Here is a 21636-nt window from a genome sequence, read left to right as displayed (position 1 = left end):
TTATCCAACCATCAGTGACTGGATAATTTATCCAATAATTTACCAAAGGATAAAGTTATTTTGGGTTAGTAGAAACACTTTTACAGTAATTTTTATATTTAATATGAGGATAAAAGATATCCAACTTCTATAAACCGGCCTTAAGTGTACAGGGATATCATTTTATTTTTACTAACATTTTTAATATTAACCTGGCTATACCTTTAGAGAACCGGAAACACCGTTCGCTACCCCCTTCCTCGGCTGGAGTTCGATGATACTGGCGTAAAACACAAGCAAATCACTTTACTAGGTATAGGAGGGAAGAAAAGTACTTCATCCATTTACGTAAAATAGGAAATATCGCGATTTTGATTTCGATAAATTTCATTAGGTTTTTGTTTAATCAAAATGCAGTACTGTATTAACATTTAGTGTTTTTACTCACGAACTGAGTTATCCATGCGAAGGTATTCATTATGCAGTGTATATTATACTGTCTACAGCACATTAGCGTACAATTTAGAGAATGAAGTTAAATTGAAAAATAATCATAATATGGATATTAAACACATTTTTGAAAATGGTGGCCGTTCATTTCGATACAGGCTTAAGTTCTTTTGTGCATATTATCGCACTATAGACTATTGCATCTACTTCAAATTCCCAGTTTCGTCCTTCGTACTAGTAACCCATGTTGAAATAATTCTGTACCTACTCTATAAAAGAGTACCTTACGTACTGTAAATTCAATCTTCACTTCTGCCCGACCCGCACAAATAAAATTACTCAGACATGCTATCTACTGTCCGTCCAAGTGGTTATGCCGCAGGATCGTAGAAAGGGGGAAATCACGTGACAGTTAATTACTTAACGAGGCCCTTTTATTTAAGTTATTTTAAACATTTGTATAATATTACGTAAACGTCCAATTCCTAACAGAAATTAATGTTTTCAGAAAAGAGCTAAGATAGCCCAAGCTTTTACAGAGGGGCGTGCAGAAGCAGGTGGGGGAAATCGGGATGCGACGTAGGCAAACGGACAACAGTATCTGTGCGAAAATATGATTCAATATTGAAAGCTCTTTCGTCACTGGAAAACGCGAACATATTTCTGGAACGTACTATACTCACTAACTCAGTGCTGTTTACTATATGCAGCCTTGATTCTGTTTGGAGAACAGTTGGAACTTCATTAGTAGAAGGGGTGGGAGTGAAGTACATTCAAGAACTCAGGTACAATAAAAATTGAAGTAAAAATAAAATGATGTCCCTGTATTATTAAACATTTTTGTAGCTTAAATGCCTTGGGTACTTGTATGAGAAATTAAACTTACTTCAGATTGTTTCTTGTTAGAATTCTTAACGACGTAGTTTACATTTTTATTACGAACACCCCGTATATATGTACACGTTAAGACAACCCGACCCTCACAATCTTTTCCCATGACTCAACAAGTTTCTTGTTTTGTGGTCGACGTTGTTGTTATGTAATGGACGAGTCGTAATCTTATCAGGACAAAAAGAAAATATCCCTCTCTTTTATTCCATCATGCAAACAAAATTTCTTTTCTCATCTCAGAATTCTTTTTTATTTTACCCGTTGCAAATGGGAAATAGAGAGTTGTGAACAACTCTGAATTCATGATTCTTTTCCCTTCTCAGCTTTCCATCATACATTTTTTTTTAGTTCGTCTCTTCTTTTTGTTTCAGGCGCTTTTTTATCCATCTTCCCCTTGGCTTATTCGGTTTGTTATCTCCCACCGGACTGAATTCTCTTCTCAATATTCCTAGTTTTTCTTTGTGAAGATTCCGCATCTGTATGCCACATAGAAAAGTCATTTCAGAGTGTGCGACAAAGTACTGACACCAAAAGTTCTTCCGCGGTTCAATATTAGCTAACGTAGACTGTCAGAAGCTCCTATTACTTATAAATAGCGTGTGAAATTCACTCTTATGAACAAATTTTAATTACACGATAATAATAATGATTTATTTTAGCTGGCAGAGTTAAGGCCGTAAGGCCTTCTCTTCCACTTAACCAGAAAAAAGTATACATACATATGTATGAACTTACAAAGAATTCAGGTCAGCGCGTCTGGCCGCTAAACCAGGTGGCCCGGGTTCGATTCCCGGTCGGGGCAAGTTACCTAGTTGAGGTCTTTTCCGGGGTTTTTCCTCAACCCAATACGAGCAAATGCTGGGTAACTTTCAGTGCTGGACCCCGGACTCATTTCACCAGCATTATCACCTTCATCTCATTCAGACGCTAAATAACCAAAGATGTTGATAAAGCGTCGTAAAATAACCTACTAAAATAAAAAAAATATAAAGAATTCAACAATTTGATTTAGATAAGAGTTACATGTATACAAGAGTTATTTACGAATTAAACAACAAAATACTATGAACTATTAATTAAACACTGAAATACAAACTATGTAGCAGAATTTAGCTAAAATACATAGACTGTTAATATATTTCAAATAATGTTACATAATAGAAAGAGATTATTAACGAAATATATTGGGAATAACTATGAGAGAATTTTCAATGAGTCGCTGTCCCAAATGGCATCAACAACAAACGTCACACAAAGAGCAAGCAAATTGAAGTGGAAGTGGGGAGGCCACATCGCGCGGATGAAAGACGAAAGATGGACATACAGAGCCACCATGTGGGACCAGCACACAGGAGACCGGCACAGAGGCAGAGCAAGGAAGAGGTGGGCAGACTTCTACACAACACATGCAGGTCAGCAATGGTACAGAATTGCAAGAAGCAGGGGAACATGGAGAACAATTGGAAGTCGACTACAAATGAAGATAGTGCCAGCCACAAACAACATCCCAAGTTGACTCAGTGATAGTGCATTCAATATAATCAAAGTGTTAGTGAAATCAAATTAATCAAAGTGACAGCGAAATCAACTCCAACCAGACAAAGAAACACTAGACACAACCTAACGCGGAGTAGCTCACCGCGTTAGTGAAACAGAGCTACCCTCTAGCAGGAGGCCTTTGCCCTTCAAGGGACACATTAGGCTATTATTATTATTATTATTATTATTATTATTATTATTATTATTATTATGAGACAATTTTGAAAATATAGCGCTATCAGTATGCATGTCTAAAGGAAGGAGTAACAATGTAGACAGTGATAGTTTAAGTCAGTATGATTGGAGTGAAATGCTAAGAAGGTTATCTTTTAAGCTGTTTTTAAAAGTGTTTATTGTCTTGCAGCCCCTAATACTTTGTGACAGGGAATTCCATTGTCGCGGGGTGGATACTGTAAAAGATGATGAATAACGAGATGTTCTATGAAGAGGTTTACTTAACGCGCCACAGATAAGTGATCTGGCATTTACATCGTGGTTAGAGTATAGATAAGAGAAACGAGACGAAAGGTAATTTGATAATCTTCTACTATAGGAAATTCTTTAGTTTAAAGTTAATTTAAAAGTTATATATCGTGTCTGATTTAATCTATCCATTCGGGATGAAGTCGGACACCCATACTTTTATACAGGAAACGGACTTTCTCTTACTGGTAGAGTAATTTCGAAAAAAAAAAAATAAAATAATTTTTATTGGTTTCAAACTGAAAATATAATCACAAACATACAAATTCTAAGGAGATCATACAGTATATTTAAGAAATTTTGAACAAATATGTCTATGGTTTAAGGGGAGTGGGTAGTGATGTCTGTGGAATTAAAGAAAATCAGTAAAAACGTTTAGTACAATATTTTTGGGCTTTTAGAGTACAGCGAAGAATAAAAATTTCCATGGTTATACAATCAACGATTCTGAATTCAGTGGTATAAAAGACAACTAATTAGTTGCTTATCCAAGTGCAAAAGAAGGGCCCTAACTGATAACCTGTTTTTCCACTTTGCTAAATGTACCTCAAATCTCAGGTGCACATTACTTGCTGCAATTTTCACTCATATACCTTGTATTTTTTTTAGCTTATCAAGTAATGTATATTGTAAATTCTAAAGCAAAATTTAGTTGAATATTTCACTTAGCGCGCGAACGCTCTACCGACTGAGCTACCCCAAAAACTGTACACGACACCGTCACAATTTTTCGTGTATAGTTCCTGGGGTAGCTCAGCCGGTAGAGCGTTCGCGCGCTAAGCGAAGGGTCCCGGGATCGATACCCGGCCCCGGAACAATTTTTCCTTGAAATTATTCAAACCTGCTTTACAGGGAGCTACTACCTGAAAGCCAGATTTGTATAATACATTTGTTACTGGAGGTACGTTAACAGAAAGCCACAATTTAAAGTCACACAGTAATTGTGTGCACTCACAGTTGAGTTCTGGAATCTTGTCAGCTCATGTGAGTTGTGTGGATATAAAAGGAAAAATTGTGACGGTGTCGTGTATAGTTCCTGGAGTAGCTCAGTCGGTAGAGCGTTCGCGCGCTAAGCGAAGGGTCCCGGGATCGATAACTGGCCCCGGAACAATTTTTCCTTGAAATTATTCTAACCTGCTTTACAGGGAGCTACTACCTGAAAGCCAGATTTGTATAAATATTTCACCCTTATTGAAACAGAAAAATTATTGAACTTTTATTAACCAGTTTTGCCATTCTTTCAATACGTATAGTTTTTTCCTCGTGTGTGATATTCATAAAACCATAGGTCTACTTTGTAGAACACTGGCTGCAAAAAATACTGTAGAGATTTAATGTAAATTGATTCAGTAGTTTTAGAGAAAAATGCAATTAAGTTTGAAATATATTAACGTACGGAAAACTGCATTAAAAGAAGGAAAAATATGTATGAATTATATACGCCGCCAAATTTAAAGAGACAATTTAAAGGGCTTATCTGTAGAGATACCCCCATAATAAAATATTATTTTAAAGAGCAAGTTTTGTAATTTTTAAGCAGATAATAAAAAATCGGATTTTTGACCCCGAATCACTACCTAGTCCCCTTAAAATGAGCTTCCTATTTTTCTTATAGAAATAGCTACAAGTCTAAGAATAAAGGAAAATTACATAACCGATCAAATTGCTTTATTCATGTTCTCTTACTTGTTTCTGAAGACTGACTAGGCTCTGACCTCACAATATACTCGTATTTATCAGCAATGATCGACTTCACCTGTCACCAGATGAATAATCTTATTAGTTTCTCTGCACTCATGAAATAGGGAGACTAACGTATTGACAGTGCACATAGAGAGAAACGTTTTCCAAGGCAATTTACAGATTACACTTAATGGTTAATCGTACAGAGTCATGTCCTTCCCGAAGCGCTTCCAGGACTTTTGTACATAGCAAGTTGTCCTTCCGGTAGGACAGATTCTTAAACAATATTTCCCATATGCTGTCCTTCTAGCAGGACGTATTTCTGTAACGTCCTACCGGCAGTACGCAAGTTATAGGTCCTGCAGGTAGTATCCCTTGTCCTGCCAGAAGGACGTATTGTTTATTTTGTATTTTATTTATTTATTTACTTATTTATTTATTTATTTTCAATACAGTTTACATTAGTTTTATTGACTTTGTAAATAGAAAGAGAAAAGTAGCAAATTAATAATTTTATTTATTATTTTCAATACAATTTACATTAGTTTTATTTGTAACATTAGGATGAGAACTGAATAAATACAGTTTTATTCAATACATATCAGGAAAGTAAATAATGTACACTCGTGTGAATCATAACATTTTCTTATTTAATTTTTTTAACATATTGTTTTTAATACTTGCTTGTGAAATAGAATACAAGGACACATATTACTCGAGATTATTTAAAGAAATTTGAAAGTAAATAATTTTAAAATGTCATTTATATGATTTGACTAGGTCCCATGAATACTAACTTTAATGAATTATGCAGGAATTCCATTCTGAATGTGAAATGAAAAACAGTCACGTTTAGTTTGAGACTACTCATAACTGCTCTTGGGCCACAAGCAACATAAATGTAACTAGCTTTTTGTTGTATCTTCCTGATTCTGGAGCAAACAATATAATATTTTCTCTGGATTCTTATTCTTTCTTGTCAGACTTCGAAGAATTATTGAAGTTAATAGAAGTGCCATTGTTGGCTATATTAGTAATGTCTGAGGCACGAATCCACGTTATTCTGTTTTCAGTATTCCATTTTATTTTAACAAGTTTCCCACGTACCTTCGATACATTTCTTTCACAAACACTTTCAGACCATGTATCACCAAAAACAGACTTACTCCAAGTGTTATTTTCATCTTCATAAAAAAAAAATGCTTTAGCGAAAACTCGCGCACCGTTACTGAAAGAATCCGCCATATCTCAGCAAAAATATGTTGTACCAGCTTTTTTTGCGCTAATAGAGAAAGAAACTCTCTTGTCAATGGTCTAGGTGGACATTCTCTCAGCAGGACAGGAAATCCTATATAATCACTTGAACTTGGTAGGACGATGAGGACATCCTGTCCTGCCGGTAGGACGCTGTACGATTAATCATTAAGCAAACCTATTTTTACACTTAACCCTGAACTGCTCACCTGGGGTAGGCTCTATGATGTCACCTTACAACCTTTCTCTCCTCCCTCACTCCACTACAGGTAATTGAAACTTTCATTGTCTTTGAATAGCCCAAGCAATTATTAGACTATTCGACTAAACTCCAGGGAGCATTGTAATGTCAAAGCTCACAAACTTACCTACTGCAATATGATGATAACATATGCAGTGCGTGATCTCTAGAGATGGAACAATTCCTTCGCAGACAAGATATCAGTATAACCATGACGTGAGTTAGGATACATAGCGATACGGGGTACAGTCTCGTTTCTATAACAGTACTGAAGAGTTTTCTTAAGTGAATGGAGTGATATTTACCGAATGAAGTTACGAGGCGCATCCAGAAAGTAAGTTTCCCTATTAAAAAAAAAAAAAAGAACACACACTTTCAGGAAAACATTTATTGGCAACAGGTACAGCAATGTTTCAGCTATTTTTCAACATAGCCACCATCAGAATTGAGACACTTGTCGTATCGTGGGATCAACTTTTGTATCCCTCTGTCGTAGAACTCTGCCGCCTGTGAATGGAACCAGCGTGTGACAGACGTCTTCAGCTCTTCGTCGTTGCCAAAACGCTCACAGGAGGACAGGAATTTCTTGAGGTGCAAAAAAAAAAAAAAAAGAGAGAGAGAGAGAGGCGAATTTCAATTGGCGCAATGCTTTGTGCATTAAAGAACTTTATCAACGACCGAACCTTGTAGGCGGCGGGAGAAGGAATAAGAGCTTCCATTTCGGACCACTGCTGCCACGCTACTGGCACCAGGCGGGACCTGTCCGGCTGGCATATGATTGATACGTCATAGATCTGTTACGCATGCGCAATTGACACGGCTAATTACGTTTACTTTTAAGGAGAAAAAATCAGGAAACTTACTTTCTGCATGCGCCTCGTACATACAGTATCTTACGTGTATTGCAGTTTTATTAGGATGTAACAAGCAGAGTCAGATATTTAAAAATTGATTGCGGTTATTCCTTCTGCTACCAAGGGGGGTAACAGGAGTACCCCACTGATGATTTTTTAATATTATTTTCATTTTTCTCCATATTTATTTTTGGAATTCCATGTATTTGCTACTTATACAGAGTGTTTCCGAGGTGGTGTTACAAACTTTCAGGGATGATGGCGAAGGGCACATGTATCAATTTGAGATAAGAAACACTGGTCCGGAAATGACTGAGTCGAAAGTTACAAGCAAAAATAGTTGTGTGGAAATGGAATTGTAATTTGGCACCACGTGCCATTCTTCCCTTAACTTTTGGAACAGTCGTGGAAAAATGATATGGGCCGGATGTCTCCTACGTGGGTACTTGCTACAGTTTCATGGAACTCCAGTACCGACAAATATTGTCGATATTAGTCTCAGCTGCCAACATATCTGTTACAAAATCACTACCATTTGCAGTATTTGTCAGTATCGAAATTCGAAACGAAGTTGGCAAAAGAAAATTCAACCTGCAAACTAGAAAATCACCACAATCCACTAGCACAGGCATGTCAAAACCTTGCACATTGTGCAGTAGTGTCTGTGCGATGTGCACTTTCTATTCCCCTACCTGGAGGGAGTGAATCGCCTTGGGGGGGAACGCGACAGGGCTATACAGACCTGCAACAGCATATCAGCTTTTTCTTTCAGTAACTCAGTTTCAGTGCGGGTGCTGATTTGGCTGTCTGTGAACGAGTTATGATAAATAAAGTGAGTAGTTCACACATAACGAAGAAGGGAAATTATAAATCATATAACAGCCAACAATAATTATTTTAAAATGAAAGGTTTTGATGAGCCTATGTCGAGGTAATAGTGTTGTGACAGTTTAGATCAGATTAGTAAAGTTAATCAGTACTCTCACGGCAAAAGGAACTTGGCATTGGCATTGTTTTAGAGTCAGTACTAACACAGCCATCAAAGATTAGACGACTTACGACTTTCATTTCATAACCTGGTAAGTGATGAGAATATTCTGAGGAATACATTAAGGTTCTTGAGGTTGTAAGCAACTATTTGCAAGGCTGAAAAATTTTCTGGAAAAATATATAATGGAAAATTTTCCGTCTCACGTCATTATATTATGTATGCTAATATACTCATATTAATAAATCTTTAAACCTGACATAAATACAATATCATGGCTTCACAGCTTATGAACTATACTTTTAATTTCTTTCAGTAACGCTTCCAACTTGTCGTTACTTGCTGTCAACGTTTTCTAAATAAACTATATATGAATTTAAATTCTAAGTTTAATTTATATCATTTATTAATATTAATGTTAATTTATATTGGCATACAGCAAGGAAATTATTTCAGTGTAAAAACTTCATAATGTCCTACTGCATGTAATTAATTGGGAGTATATTTTCTTTAACATTTGTGTACCAATGGTCCCAATAAATAATAATGCTTGACGAACAATGAAAGGATAGGGTCTATTATTTAAAATAATTAGTACCTACTACATAAAATGAAATACTGTGTTCGTTTTTTGTTGTTTCGAAAATACTGCAATATTCTTTTTCATCAAATACTACTCATATATAAAAATCATTTTAATAAATTATGCTTTGCAAACCACTACTTTGTCAAATATAACTGAGTAAGCTTATAGTAATATACGTTACAAGAGCGGTATGTTGACGTTTTCATGGTCGAGGAAAAGATTGAAAAAGCGAAACGTAGTTGAGTTTTTTTAATTTCCGAGAACATGAAAACAAACATACCGCTCGTGTATCGTACATTATTTTGTGCGAAGATCGTTTGTTGCATACCTGAAAGACGAATTTCTAATTAGTTGCAATGAAATCTCCATGTTGGTTTCTGTTTAATGACGGCAACTTCGGAAAACCAAAATATCTTTCTTCAACATTGTTGCTATAAAATGTTTTATGTGTTTACTATACTCCAGCAGGCCGTGATATACGTTTGTCTTCCCCCCCCCCCAGTGTATAAATGCGAACTTAAAACAAACGGTAAGGTTATGTAATGATTTATTTTTCATTTTAATATTTTAACAATATTATTTATATAACATATTGCAGTAATAACATCCGCATTGGAATCTTGTTGATTTTTTCACGGCTTCCTTAATGTTACTTGCAATAAGTTTCGTGGAGTAGTAGACTTTACTTAATTTTTGCAAATATTTAAAAGCTATAATTAACATTGCAATTTAGGTGAAATTGCAGTGGTAAGTTTCCAATTTATAATTATTACTATGTTAAACGTCTCTAAAAATAATATGTTAAAAGCCTAAAGCAGTAAAATGAATGTCGCGCATAAGTGGTAAGAAGAGGGAAATTGTTATGTGTGTTACGTTGGGAATACTGAATGTGGTATTTCACACTTACCCCGTATTGGTTCTGTGCGGAAAACAAGCAAATACGCACGATCTCGCACAAAAGTTTTTTGTATTGCAATTGTCAAATGTAGACACTGATAATAACCGTGTTTTTTTCTTCTGCTAAGTGTATTTGTAATGTCCAAATGCCTATTTAATCCAACCCTAGAAGCGCAGAATAGATTATTGTACACCCCTCCAGCTAACAACTGGTAAGAGCAACCCTTGAATGATGCAGTCCACACAGACCGGCGATCCGCGCACATAACTACACATTTAAGCTTCGGTTTTTCTGAACCGACGCATGCGACGTGCGAGATGCGAGATCCGCCTCCCACAAATCCGGACTACACGAGAGATAGTGAGTGGTTTCTATAGGTTCGTTCCAACAACAGTCAGGAACCGTCCGTAACCATCGTGAGCATGCGCAGTACAGAAAAAGCGTTCCAACACAATCCGAACCAGTCCTGAACCGGAAACATGTACTGCAGTCGAGCGTTCCAACAAGGGTTTGACACGGGTTCGGAACGGTCAGAAATAGTCCGCGGATTGAGGCATGTACGGAAGAGTACGCGAGACGCGCATGCGCATAAGCTCACCAACGTCTCCTTAATACTGAAGAAAGACATGATCGACTGTTCACATCAATGAGGTTAAAGATGAAAACTGACAGTGCAGACGAATAATAAAACTAGAGATTTAATTTTAATTTTCGCCAAAAAGAAAGGGAATGGAAATTGTTTGGGTATTGAAATAGTTAATTACAATTTCAACATGCAGCTTTGATTAAAAGTATAATAAATAACGTACATACATTAATAATTTATAAAGTACTATTTTAGATGAGAGTCCCCCAGTACAAGACATTGAATTATCGGAATTCTTGCCTTCCATATTTTTTGTCATTTTTTTTATAGAAAATGATCGAAATTCTATTTTCTGCAATTAGAATTAGCTGCGAAACGATAATAATAAGCATCCCGTTCTTAGCAAAGATGATCACAGTTATAGCATCCCTGGATTTAGTACATAACGATCCGTGAAAGCGTTCCAACAGCGTCCAGTCCAGTTTCAATCCCATAGCACAGCCGTGGCGAGAACGTGACTCGCGAGACATTGTGGCTCGCAGTGATAGCTGTGCTTCTAACCTCCGCCAACCCCCACCCTCTCACTCACTGGAGTCAAACTCCGTTCCATTTGTATTTGCATATGTCTCTCTCGAAATCATGTACGAAAGTTCCATGTAGGATGGGAGGACGCATTTTTTTGCTGTCAATATGATGAGTATATTAAATGTATGATTTGTTCACAAGTATTACGGTTGTATAACATAAAACAGCATTATACTACATGTTACTGATGAAACATTAAAAGGTTAAGTGTTATTGTTGTTGTTACCTTCACCATCATCATCATCATCATCATCATCATCATCATCATCATCTCTGTACGTCGACCCTTTTACAGCAAATGTACGAATAATGCGGTTAGCTCTTCAATTTGAACTCACTGATTTACTATGTGATGTCAAATAAAAGCTAGATGTAAGGACTTGACAATTGTTGAACTTTCAAATCTTTGCCAAAAAATAAATTTCCGAAGCTTCGTTCTTTCGTTTGCTCTGTTGAAGCCATGTTCACTACAACTTACGTTTGTAAAAAATTATTTTCAACAAATAAAATAGTAAAAACCAAATTTAGATCACGACTGACAAATACCTTCGTGATCAACTACGACTGGCAGTAAGTGACATAATTCCTGATTTTGAAACTTTGTTGCAGAGACATTCTGAAGACAGTTAATTTTAGGTTGTGATATTGTTCATTTATTGTTCATTTCTTTCTTCGTTACACGTACTAAACATTAGTTTTTAGCCTCGTGAAAATGAAACTCCGTTAATAAGTCAGACAGTTTCTTCACTTCCCCCTCGGGTGTCCGCCTCCCTCCACAGGTGCTATGCACGTTGCAGGTTACACAGCGCACGATTACATTTTCGCCACCGCTGCCATAGCAGAGGCTCAACTAGCGCATGCGCATAAGATGGTACAGGAACCATACATGAACTAATCCATGAACCGATTGTTGGAACGAACCTTATAACTGCGAGATGCGAGGTCTGCGTACCTCGCAACTATAGAAACCACTCACTATCTCTCGTGTTGTCCAAATTTGTGCGATGCGGGCCTCGCACGTCGCACGTCGCATGCGTTGGTTCAGAAAAACCAAGGCTTTAGAGTCTGATTTCTGACATGCCTGCACTAGGGGAAAAATGGTTAGGATTCACCCTTCGGGTATGAAATAAGCTGACCCGGACTATATCTACCTGCCCACCAGCCTGCCCGCTGCCAGCTTCTCTGTTTGCGTAACCGCCCACTACCCTTCTTTTTTCCTGACTGCCTGGCTGTTAGCCTGCCCGTCCGTCGGCCCATCAGTCCACCTACATCAATCTGTGTTTCTTTTATTTTAGTTTATGTAACTTTAATACACTTCCTTTCCTTTGTTAATGTACTTTAATCTATTTCGTTAAATTGATCAGTGAAATACACTTCTCACAGTTGCTACTTTTATCAGTGTGTTTAAGTTAAACTGTTAAAACAGGAAATAAAAAGTTCACAACGTGAACTGCAGTCTAAATAGAGTTGAGGAGCTAGATTTTCCGATGAATGATTAATAAACCGTAACAGACCGTGCACAGTGGAACGTCTCATTGAAGTAACATAGTTGCTATTCCATTAAGGCGTTATATTAAAGTTCTTACTTGCAGAAGCAACTTGCGCTGTGAGTCTGATCTTGATCTGCTACTAGCATGCAAGTCGACTGCTGTTATGAATAACTCGAAAGCTGATAAGAGCCCGCAGAGAGGGAGTTGTGTTGCATCAGACTTATTCAGACTCGAGCTCCTTCCTATATCGATCTATATCTATGAATGACTTAAGCTTCTGTTGCTGCATATTTGAAGTGATCATGGTCTTAGCAATATAGAGGTTTTGATATAGGTGCTCTGTGCAATGTAAAGGATGTATTTTAAAATTGATTACGCAGTACTCAATTAGAAAATGTGTTTGTTTGTTGACTTAATACACAGGGTCCAGCAGAATGATCTCTCCTGTTTGAATTGGCCGCCATACAAGTTTCTTGATAGTTGCGATTGTAGCATATACAGGGACATCATTTTATTTGTCCACACCTGTGGACTAACGGTCAGCGCGTCTGGCTGCGAAACCAGGTGGCCCGGGTTCGAATCCCGGTCTGGGCAGGTTACCTGGTTGAGGTTTTTTCCGGGGTTTTCCCTCAACCCAATACGAGCAAATGCAGGGTAACTTTCGGTGCTGGACCCCGGACTCATTTCACCGGCATTATCACCTTCATTTCATTCAGACGCTAAATAACCTAGATGTTGATACAGCGTCGTAAAATAACCCAATAAAATAAAATCATTTTATTTTTACTTCAATTTTTATTGTACCTGAGTTTTTTAATGTACTTCACTCCTACCCCTTCTACTAACGAAGTTCTACCGTCCTCCACACAGATCCAAGACCGTATATAGGCCTACAGTCATAGTAGCCTTATAGACATAGTAAACAGTAAAAAAAAAAAAAGTAAAGGTATCCCCGTAACATGCCATGAAGGCACTTGGGGGACATGGAGGTAGAGCCCCATGCTTTCCATGACCTCGGCACTAGAATGAGGTGGTGTGGTCGGCACCTCGCTCTGACCGCCTTTTACCCCCGGGAAAGACCCGGTAGGTACTTAATTTTATAGGAGGCTGAGTGAACCTCGGGGCCGTTCTGAAAGTATGGCAACGAGAAAAAATCCTGTCACCACCTAGGATCGAACCCCGGACCTTCCAGTCCGTAGCCAGTTGCTCTACCAACTGAGCTACCCGGCCGCCCATAGTAAACAGTACGTTCCAAAAATATGTTCACCTTTTCCAGTGACGAAAGAGCTTTCATTATTGAATCATTTTCGCACAGATACTGTCGTCCATTTGCCTACGTCATATCCTGGTTTCCCCCACTAGCTTCTATTCGCCTCTCTGTAAAGAGGGCTGTCTTAGCTGTTTTCTGAGAACATTATTTTCTGTTAGGAATTGGACGTCTACGTAATATTATACAACTGTTTAAAATAACTTAAATAAAAGGGCCTCGTTAAGTAATTAACTGTCACGTGATTTCCCCCCTTTATACGACCCTGCGACGTGACCACTTGGACAGACAGTAGATACTATGTCTGAGTAATTTTATCTTTTCGGATCGGGCAGAAGTGAAGATTGAATTTACAGTACGTAAGGTACTCTTTTATAGAGTAGGTACAGAATTATTTCAACATGAGTTACTAGTACTCTTCTTTATTTATATAAATGGAATTTCTAAATCATTTAAGCACTGCAGATATCAAATATATGCAGACGACGTTCAATTGTATATTTCAACCCGTCCTGATGCACTAAATGATAGCATTAATAGTCTTAACGAAGATCTTGATTCCATCTCTTCCTGGTCTCAACAATTTGGGCTTAACCTAAACGTATGTAAATCACAGGCTATTCTGTTCGCGAACCGTAGATTAATTCCTGATGCCAACGACCTGAACATTCCACCTGTGAAACTGAATAAAACAATCATCCCGTTTAGCTCTACCGTAAAAAAATCTCGGAGTGCATTTAGAATCTAATCTCAATTGGGATACGCATATTAAATATACATGTAAGAAGGCATTCTCTATTCGCTAAAAAGGTTGTATCATTATCCATTTAAATTAAAACAGACGCTGGTACAGACATTCATTCTACCTCACTTCGATTATTGCGACGTTTTGTTCAGTGATCTCAGGACTGATTCCGCTGAGAAACTACAGCGTGTTCATAACGCGTGCGTCCGCTTCATTTGTAATGTTCGATGCTATGATCATATCTCACCTTCTTTCAAGAAGTTATCATGGCTTAGGTTACATGAGAGGAGAAATCTGCACTCACTTTCTCTCTTATATCGAATTATGCACACTTCATCCCCCTATTATTTATTCGCTCGTTTTCATACTCTCTCTCGCTATCATAATATTAATACTCGATCACAACGCGATAACACGCTAGAAATTCCACTTCACACATCATCTTTGTATTCCTCATCTTTCACTGTTGCTACCTCTCGTCACTGGAACTCCCTGCCGCCTGAAGTCAAGGGCTGCCGAACATTGAAATCTTTCAAATCCAAGTTAGAAAATTATCTTATGACGAGTTGCCAAAATAACTTACTATTATGACAAGTGTTGTATTGCATGTTTCCACGTATTTTCATTTTTTTTTGTGTGTTCTAGTGATATTTAACTTATTATATATTTTTGTTTTCATATTTTCCGATAATGGTTTATCTATAATGTGATAAGTTGAGCTATATATAATCATAATTTTCCTTACTGTGTGTACTTAAAAATATTGTATTCATTGTATGCTTTGTATTGCACTATTTTATTACTACTACTATTATTATTATTATTATTATTATTATTATTATTATTATTATTATTATTCCTATTCTTATTTTTATCATTATCATTATTATTATTATTATTATTATTATTATTATTATTATTATCAATAATTGTCTTATTTTTTATACCTTGTATGTCTCATTTATTTTGACCCGCTGTTCCTATTTTATTATGGTTTTTTCTTTCTTTCTGTATGTTATATATTATGTCTGATTTCTACTTACTTGTTGTTTACATTTTATTATTATTATTATTATTATTATTATTATTATTATTATTATTATTATTATTATTATTATTCAGTTTTGTGTGTAAAATTGTAGTGTACTTTGTAAATTTGTAGTGTTTTTTGTAACGCAGTTTTACTCCTGGTTGAGTGTTAGAGAAGGCCGTATGGCCTTAACTCTGCCAGGTTAAATAAATCATTATTATTATTATTATTATTATTATTATTATTAGTAGTAGTAGTAGTAGTAGTAGTAGTAGTAGTAGTAGTAGTAGTAGTAGTAGTAGTACGAAGGACGAAACTGGTAATTGGAATTAGGTAGAATCGTCTATATTGCGATAATATGTAGCTACATTAGAACTGAAGCCTGTATCGAAATGAATAGCCACCATTTTAAAAAATGTGTTTAAATATCCATATTACGATTATTTTTCAATTTAACTTCATTGTCTATAGTGTACGCTAATGTGCTGTAGACAGTACAATATATACTGCATGATGAATACGTTCGCATGGACAGCTCAGTTCGTGAGTAAAAACACTCATTGTTAATACTGTACTGAATTTTGATTAAACAAAAACCTAATGAAAATTATCAAACTCAAAATCGCGATATTTCCTAGTTTACGTAAATGGATTAACTACTTTTGTTCCCTCCTATACCTAGTAAAGTGATTTGTATTTCACGCCAGTATAATCGAACTCCAGTCGTGGAAGAGGGTAGCAAACGGTGTTTCCGGTTCTCAGCCGATCCAAAGGTATAGCCGGGTAAATATTAGAAATGTTAGTAAGAATAAAATGATGACCCTGTATCTTGAAACAGCGCAAGCCATGCCATTTCAGTTACCATCATGGCGTGGACAGGTAAACATCGTGCATTTTGTTGTTGAGTACTGTATAAAAAATGATGACTGTGATTGCAATGTTATGGCAATTTCGTACTCATTTTAGAGTAGGTCGACACGAAAGAATTCCTGATAAGAACACCCTACTGATGTGGGTGAGAAATGTCAGACAAAATGTTCAGCTTTCAAACAGAAGTCTTCCGGTAGATGTCGTAACGTTCGGGCTCCCAAGAATATCGCAGCAGTGAGACATGCTGTTACCACATCTTCACGACGTTCAGCCATTAAACATGCTCTGGTATTTGATCGGAGTGTCAGACCAACCTTACACCTAGACCTGAAGTACCATCCCTACAAAGTTACGGTGGTTCAGGGACTAGCCACGCAAAGGGCAGACGTTGGACACTTTTCATCCCTCTTTTCTCATTTCTGTTTTTATGGAGTGAATAGTTCGCCATGGCCAATACAAGGAAAGTCACAAAATCAATTTGTAAGACGGTAAATAAAAAAGTTTTTAAAGTAACTTTTGGACAATATTTAATTTGTTTTGAGTTTTATTTCCAAGTTCTAAAGTCATAGGTTATTTTGATTTTTTTTTTAATAAGTTCCTTCATATTTCCATAATTTTTAGGGCATAGTATCTGATCTTCTATTATGATACCTATGATGAAGCTCTAATTGTTAATATTTCTAATTTATTGTATTGTAACCATCTGATCGATTCTCTCTTATCTGCCAGTTGTTCATCTACATTATTATTATTGTTATTATTATTATTATTATTATTATTATTATTATTATTATTATTATTATTATTCATGCAATAAGAATGTTAGGAATAATTCTTTTTCAACACCTGACTCTCTTTTAATACTATACTATACATTAGTGAGATCGAAACTCGAATATGCATCTGTAGTCTGGAACTCTATTACTAGTTCTGATTCGGCAAAACTGGAAAATATTCAAAGGAAATTTATTTCATTATGTTCGTACAGTTTCCTGCCTAATAAGTCTGGATATAACTATGATAAAAAATGAGAGCACTTTAAATGTCGAAGCCATTGTGCCAGACGTCATGATCTCGATTACTTATTCTTATGTAAGGTCCTTAAAGATGACATTAATTGTCAATCTTTCTTAAACAGTATTAGCCTTCGTATTCCTATGAAGGACATGAGACATCACAAACTCTTCTATATTAGAAATTCTAAATCTTCCTCGCCGGTCTCCAGATGTACAGGGACAACATTTTATTTTTACTAACATTTTTAATATTCACCTGGCTATACCTTTAGAGAACCGGAAACACCGTTCGCTACCCCCTTCCACAACCGGAGTTCGATGATACTGGCGTAAAACACAAACAAATCACTTCACTAGGTATAGGAGAGAAGAAAAGTACTTGATCCATTTACGTAAACTAGGAAATATCGCGATTTTGAGTTCGATAATTTTCATTAGGTTTTTATTTAATCAAAATGCAGTTTGTATTAAGAATAAGTGTTTTTACTCACGAACTGAGTTATTCATGCGAACGTGTTCATTATGCAGTGTATATTATACTGTCTACACTACATGAGCGTACACTATAGAGAATGAAGTTCAATTGAAAAAAATCATAATATGGATATTTAAACACATTTTTTAAAATGTAAGCCGTTCATTCCGATAGCCTACAGGCTTCAGTTCTTTTGTACATATTACCGCACTATAGACTATTGCATCTAATTCCAATTACCAGTTTCGTCCTTCGTACTAGTAACTCATGTTGAAATAATTCTGTACCTACTCTACAAAAGAGTACCTTATGTACTGTAAATTCAATCTTCACTTCTGCCCGACCCGCACAAATAAAATTACTCAGACATGCCGCAGGATCGTAGAAAGAAGGGAAATCACGTGACAGTTAATTACTTAACGAGGCCCTTTTATTTAAGTTATTTTAAACAGTTGTATAATATTACGTAAACGTCCAATTCCTAATAGAGATTAATGTTTTCAGAAAAGAGCTAAGACAGCCCTGCTTTTACAGAGAGGCGTGCAGAAGCAGGTGGAGGAAATCGGGATGCGACGTAGGCAAACGGACAGTACCTGTGCGAAAATATGGTTCAATATTAAAAGTTCTTTCGTCACTGGAAAACGCGAAGATATTTCTGGAACGTACTATACTCAGTAACTCAGTGCTGTTTACTATAAGCGGCCTTGATTCTGTCTGGACAACAGTTGAAACTTCATTAGTAGAAGGGGTGGGAGTGAAGTACATTCAAAAACTCAGGTACAATAAAAATTGAAGTAAAAATAAAATGATGTCCCTGTATTAAAAATGCTAACTTACATGTAGGCGATATCGATCCATTCAATGTATAGAAATATTAGAATATGGCAATGTCTTTGCTAATATTATTTGCATAATCCTTATACACAAATCGGTAGTAAGAATCAACTCCTTTCCCTAATATTTTATAGTATTAATTCTTGTAAATTAATTTATGTATTTAATTTGTACCATAGTTGTTCATTTTCATTTATTAATTGCATCACTGTGCTGGACTTTTATTGGCCAATGGCTGTTCTCCAGCACATACATATCAGTAAATTAATTAATCAATTAATTATTATTATTATTATTATTATTATTATTATTATTAGTTACTAATTTATTACGGATATTTAAAGCTCTGTATTCTGTGCCTTCTGGTACGCAAACAAGATATAAAAGTGGAAAAGTATTTTTCACACAAGCCACAATCCCACATTTAACAGAATCGACTGGCCAGGCGATTCAGCTCTATTGGGAAGACATGAAAACCTCACGCCGTACCAACCAGCCCGGCAGGTTCCCACGTGAGCAACGCTATGTTAAACCTGCAGCACCTTCTCTGCCGGCCGGACAGCCAGCCGTTCCTTCTTGCAGTAATCCCTCCCCCTTCCCTCCACACTCTCACACCACCTCGGTTTAATTTAATCTGGTCCGCTTAATTCGTCTTGTGGCTCTAACTCTGCAGTGCTTAGGACCGCTGCCGTGAGCAGTGGCGGCTCTTCACACACAGACATAATAATAATAATAATAATAATAATAATAATAATAATAATAATAATAATAATAATTAAAGCTCGGAACTTGGGGACTTGTGTCTTTGAACGTGGCTAAGCGACCGGACTTCATTGTCAACAAACTCCCGCTTCCAGCACAGAGGTACTGTAAGGTCTGCTATAAAAGTGGTTCCTGGCTGGAACAACATAATGATAATATTATGATAGGTTGAAACAAGTAATTTTATACATATATATTAATAAACATGCAAAATATATCAAATTTACAGTTCTGCTCTGTATATTTTATTACAGTGTATGACTACATACATTCGAATATTTTTGGAACCCATACCTTCTTGGTCTGTTAGTTAAACATGATTTGAAACGAAAGAAACTTATTTCCACGTCACAAGAAGTGACGGGAGCAAAATTATTTTTTTTATTTTATTTATTTTAACTAGCTACCTACTGACTACAAATTACATTTATAAAACAAAAATGTTTCTAGCCACTACCGTAATAGCCAGGTTCGTGTACGGTGTGGTCTTAGTCAATAATATAACATAAAATTTACAAGGACACCTTACTAAATACAGTAAGTAACTTAATTCAAAGCAATAAATACAACACAAGAGCAAGAATAAAGAAGATAGAGAAAAAGAGAGACAAATGCACATTTAATATAAATTGACAATTCGACAGAAGCCAGTGATATTCAATAAAAACAAGAATATAGTAGACAGAAATAAAAGGTAAAAAAAAAATGCATTTGTTGATATTATATTATATCGTGGATAATTTTACAAATTTATTTTTTAAAAGCTTCAATTTTTAAAAATTTCAAATTTGGAAAATGGTTTGTAATTGTATTATAAAGTCTTAGGCCGAAATAAAGTATTGAATGTTTTCACTGTCACTGTTTCCTGTTCGAATTTCAGTAGTTGCTAGCTGATCTCGTATCTGAGAAAGATAAGTATCCTAAATTTGTCTCGAAAATAGTTTTCAATTTCTATGTCACTACTAGGGAAGGTTCCACTACGACTTGATCCATGGCTATGGACAAATTTTCCACCGATTTAAGGGACTGCAATGTATTTCAATGAATGCCCGTTTCCAATCTCTAGTTTGTGTTTGACAGAAGTTACAAAATATAAACTCTCCATTCGAAGAAAATAATGTATCTCCTCAGAATTCCTCCACGAAATTCTGTACCTAAATTTTAAGAAACATATTTTCAAACGTATACAATACCCATTCGAATAATACGTATTTTCTTATTTTCAAACAAACCGTTTACCTCTAATTAATTATCTGAATGTCATTGGCTTCGACACGACACAGTTTCCTCGTCCGTCTTCCTGTCATTCGATGTGACCACTTTCTTAGTACACACGACTGTCCCTGAGCACTTGCAGGGTGAGCTTTGTGTACGTTGTACCTGTAACCTTACTCATGCACACGACACACAAGTCCCCAAGTTCCGAGCTTTGATAATAATATACAGACACACAAAAACACACCCCAACGAATTCTCGGCACACAACTCAACTTCAAAACACACACACTCTTTGACTCTACACTATACCACAGGAACATACCCTCACAGGAAACAGAACAAGTGGCGTCAAGACCAACAACGAGCAGTTCTGAAGATGACCCATAAATAGGTCGAAACATGTAAACGAGGTACGTTGAAATTTAACACATGAAAGTGTTACCATACATATTCCGAAGTGATACAGTGTTAAAAGTTGTGTAATCAAGATGTATAATAATAATAATAATAATAATAATAATAATAATAATAATAATAATAATAATAATAATAATAATAATAATAATAATATAATTAGGAAAGTTCAGGATAACAGACAGGGTTTGTAATTGAAAGGGTTAAATCAGCTTCTTGTCTATGTGGATGACGTGAATATGTTAGGAGAAAATCCACAGACGATTAGGGAGAACACGGAAATTTTACTTGATTGGTAAAGCGATTGGTTTGGAAGTAAATTCCGAAAAGACAAAGTACGAATATATGATTATGTCTCGTGACGAGAATATTGTACGAAATGGAAACATAAAAATTGGAGATTTCTTCTTTGAAGATGTGGAAAAATTCAAATATCTTGGATTAACAGTAGGCCTAACAATTAATATAAATGACACTCGGGAAGAAATTAAACGCAGA

General features: G+C 36.1%; 1 non-coding gene across 1 annotated transcript; it reads left to right on the top strand.

Annotated features, from left to right (window-relative positions):
• The first annotated feature begins 4083 nt into the window (after window positions 1-4083).
• Window positions 4084-4157, top strand: TRNAS-GCU (transfer RNA serine (anticodon GCU)). Its single transcript has one exon. It is a non-coding gene; the product is annotated as a tRNA-Ser (tRNA).
• Window positions 4158-21636: the final 17479 nt, after the last annotated feature.

This window comes from Periplaneta americana, chromosome 11 (genome assembly GCF_040183065.1).
Source record: "Periplaneta americana isolate PAMFEO1 chromosome 11, P.americana_PAMFEO1_priV1, whole genome shotgun sequence".
Lineage (NCBI taxonomy): Eukaryota > Metazoa > Arthropoda > Insecta > Blattodea > Blattidae > Periplaneta > Periplaneta americana.
This window is presented reverse-complemented; position numbering and strand designations above follow the sequence as displayed.